The sequence below is a fragment of the Macrotis lagotis genome, chromosome 1, assembly GCF_037893015.1.
Source record: "Macrotis lagotis isolate mMagLag1 chromosome 1, bilby.v1.9.chrom.fasta, whole genome shotgun sequence".
NCBI lineage: Eukaryota > Metazoa > Chordata > Mammalia > Peramelemorphia > Peramelidae > Macrotis > Macrotis lagotis.
This window is the reverse complement of record NC_133658.1, coordinates 708,123,471-708,128,054: the sequence shown is the minus strand read 5'-3', so window position 1 is coordinate 708,128,054 and position 4,584 is coordinate 708,123,471.

Sequence of the window (4,584 nt, the reverse complement as noted above, 5' to 3'; positions counted from 1 at the left end):
AGTATTCCTGACTCCAGGGCTGGTGCTCTATCCACTGCACCACCTAGCCACCCCTGGAGTCTCTGTTTTTGTGAGATTCTCCTAATTAGGAGGGTAATCTGGATGACCCAATTTTCAAGAGTAATTTTTGCATACAAGTCAGCAACAATATCTAGAGGAACAGGGAGTAATCTTCTAGACCTGAACTATAGCATTTTGAGATAACGGTTCATATAGCAGTCAGGCTAATCCCAGATTTGATGTCAATGGGATCAATGTAAGATTTGAACTAAGCTTCTGTCATCAAGATAATAATGCAAGACAAATTCAAAGTATTCATAATAAAAAAAAAATTCTACCTAACTCCAGAGATAGAATTGATGAGCTCTGGGTACAAATTCAAGTATATATATATATATATATATATATATATATATATATATGTATGTATTATTTTTTTTTTTGCTTTAATTTTCCCTGTTTTTTGTGACATGACTAACAGAAATATTTTGCATGATTTTTCATGCAATTTTTCATAATATTGCTTGCCTTTTCAATGAGTGAGAGAGGGTCTAGGTGGAGGGAAACAATTTGTAGCTCATAAAAAATTTTAAAGAATACTAAATATAGGGCGGCTAGGTGGCGCAGTGGATAAAGTACCAGGCTTGGAGTCAGGAGTACCTGGGTTCAAATCTGGTCTTAGACACTTAATAATGACCTAGCTGTGTGGCCTTGGGCAAGCCACTTAACCCTGTTTGCCTTGCAAAAACCTAAATAAAAAAAAAAAGAAAAGAATACTAAATATAAAAAAATATTCAAATTGAAAAGAAAAAAAGATCTGATTAGGGTTATGTTCCTGATTTGTGGGAGAGGGATGGGGAGAAGTTTTCTTTTGCTATATCTTTCAAATAAATTAAATGAAATTTTGTAAAAAAAAAAAAAAAAACTTAATGGATGTTAAGTGTTTAATGGAACTGGAGTGCTACTCACCTAATTGTAAGGGGAGCACATCTAGTGGAAGCTTGAGCAAATGAAAGTAGAGAAGAGAGAATCCCCAAATCCCTCAGTGTACTATAGAGATCCTTGAAATCAAGATGTAGACAGATTCATCTTGTGATAAAAGGGGAAACACAAAAGATAAACTAAAGGAAAAAGACAGACTTGAACAAATCTGGAAAATCTAGAACTAAAAACACATGGCATCTTCTAAATGGGACTGCTAATGAAGATACATATTCTCAACATCACATAGAACTTTTACAAAACTTGACTAGGCATTAGCATACAAAGATTTTATAAACAAATATGAAATACTGAACATACCCTTTTCAGACCACCACACAATAAAACTAGTAATGAATCAAGAATGATAAACAAAAGACATAGATTCATAGGAAGACTTAACAATGTTATGCTAAGGAGTGCGTCAAAGAAGAAATCATATAAACAATAATTTTGTGAAAGAAATGATAATGAAAAAATAACACATCAAAACTTCTGGGAGTCACCCAAAGCAATCTTCAGGGAGAAAATTATATCATTAAAAACACACATTAACAAAAAAGAGGACAAATAGATCAAAGATATTTTTAATTAAAAAGTTAATAAATAAATCTAAAATAAGTTCATAAGACAAAATATAAAAACTGAAGGAAAAATAGAGCAGAAACAAAAACTATAGAAATTATTTATAAAACTAAAAACTATATTCATAGCAGCTCTGTTTGTGGGAGCAAAGAATTGGAAATTCAATTTTAGAGTATCTGCAGTGGAGAATACCATTTGTATCCAAAGAAAGAATTGTGGAGTTTAAACAAAGACCATTACCTTTAATTTTTTTATTTATTTAAGGCAATGGGGTTAAGTGACTTGCCCAAGGTTACACAACTAGGCAATTATTAAGTGTCTGAAGTCAGGTCTGAACTCAGGTCCTCCTGAATCCAGGGCCAGTGTGCCACCTAATTGCCCTATCACCTTTAATTTTTTTAAAAAAAATTCTCTTATATATTATTTAAGTTTGCTATCTCTTATATTTTATATTTTCCTTAACACAATGGGGTTAAGTGGTTTGCCCAAGGCCACACAGCTAGATAATTAGTAAGATTTGAACTCAGGTACTTCTGACTCCAGGGCCAGTGCTCTAACCACTGTACCACCAAGCTGCCCCCCAAAATTATAAATTTTTAAAAGAAAATTTAAAAAACTAAAAACTGGTTCATTGAAAAGGCTAATAATTGACAAACTTTTAATCAATTTGATTAAAAAGGAGGGGGTAGAGAAAAATAAAATCAAACAATAAGATAGCAAAATAAAACAACCAAAAACCCAAGGTGACATCACAACAAAATCTGGAAAGTAGGTATTATTATTTCAATTTTATATAAGAAAATTAAGGCAGACAAAGGTTAAGTGGTTTGATTATCAGCTCTTTCAAAACTTTTCATCTCTCCTCAAATCTCCTGTGACTTCTCTCCTTCCACTCTCTCAGCTAAGAACCTTGCTTCATATTTTACAAAATAAATTGATCATTTACCATGAACTCCCTCTTCTCCCTTCTTCCTAGTTACCCACCATTCAGATGTCTTCTACCATTATCTTCTCCTTCACTCTTGTCTCACATGATAAAGTGACCTTACTCTTTACCAGGGCTAACCCCTTTTTCAAGTGATCTTAATGAACACTGTTTTCTACAAATTAGCTGCTTTGTCATCCTATCACTTATTTTCAGTCCTCTCCCTTGTCTATGAGTTCAATTCTGAATTCATAGAACTCAATATCTGAAAAATCTGCACTGTCTCTCCCATTCTGAAAAAATCCTAACTTGATCCTCCCTATCATTCTGTATTTCTTTAGCTCTTTGTGGCTAAACTCCTCAAAAATGATTGTTTACAATCAATATCTCCATTTTCTCTCCTCCTACTCTCCTCCTGGGGCAAGTGGATAAAATACAGGGCCTGGAGTCAAGAACACTCATTTTACTAAGTTCAAATCTGACCTCAGACAATTACTAGCTGTGAGAATCTATTTTTAACTCAATTTGTCTCAGCTTCTTCACCTGTAAAATATGTTGAAAAAGGAAATGACTCCCAAATGGGATCACAAAGAGTCAGACATGATTAAATCATGAACTTCCCTCTTAACCCCTTACAATTTAGCCACCAATCTTACAATTCCACCAAACCTGCTCTTTAAAATTAATATTTTCTCAGTTACCAAATCCAGCCTTTTCTTTCTGTTCATTCTCCTTAACCTCTCTGCAGCCTTCAACACTATTAATCACTCTCTCTCCTCCTTAATATTCTCTTTTCTCTAGGTTTTTAAGATACCATCCTCTCCTGGTTTTCCTCTTAATAATCTGACCACTTCTTCTATCTCCCTTGCTGGACCCTCTTCCAGATCAAACCCTCTAACCATAGATTTCTCTGGGTTCTGCCTTGGACTTTTTTTTTAAGAAAGATTTTATTTATTTTGAGTTTTACAATTTCCCCCCCCCCATTCTTGCTTCCTTCCCCCCACGCCTCACAGAAGGGATTCTGTTAGTGTTTACTTTGGTTCCATGTTATACATTGATCTCAGTTGAATGTGATGACAGAGAAATCATATACTTAAGGAAAAAATATAAAGTATGAGATAGTAAAATTACATTATAATGCTTTTTTTTCTAATTTGATGGTAATAGTCTTTGTTCAAAGTCCATAATTCTTTTTCTGGATACAGACGGTATTCTCCATTGCAGATAGCTCAAAATTGTCCCTGGTTGTTGCACTGAAGGGATGAGCAAGGCCATCAGGGTTGATCATCACCCCCCATGTTGCTGTTAGGATGTACAATGTTTTTCTGGTTCTGCTCATCTCGCTCAGCATCAGTTCATACAAATCTCTCCAGGCTTCCCTGAATTCCCATCCCTCCTGGTTTCTTTTTTCTTTTTTAATTTATTTTTTATTCTCATTTTGTACAAATGTTTTTCTTTACATTAATAAAATATACTTGTTTACAAGTAAACAAAATACCCCTCCCCCCATGAATATAAGATAGACTTGCTTGGGCAAAAAAGTAAAGGGGGGAGAAAAAAATTAAAATTAAAAAAAATAATAGTAATAATTGTAGGTATGTCCAGGTGGTGCAATGGACGAAGCACCAGCCCTGGAGCCATGAGCACCTGAGTCCATATCCAGTCTCATAAACTCAATAATCACCCACCCATGTGACATGCAAGCCACCCGATCCCCACTGCCCTGCAAAAACCAAAAAAAGGAAAAAAAAGACCCAAAATAAAATAAAATAGTAATAATGGAGTAGGGTGGCTGGGTGGCAGACAGAGCATTGGCCCTTGAGCCAGGAGCACCTGGGTCCGAATCCGGCCCCAGACACCCAATGATCACCCTGCTATGTGGCCCCAGGCAGGCCACCCAGCCCCACTTGCCCTGCATCCTCCCCCAAATAATAATAACAAAAAATGTGCTTCAGTCTTTGTTCCAACACCAACAACTCTGTTGTGAGTGGATCACATTCTTTATGATAAGTCCATCACAAAAGTTACTTCCATATTTTTCCAATGTTGCCATTGCTGATCACAACTCCCTCCTTTCTTATTTCTCCACTACC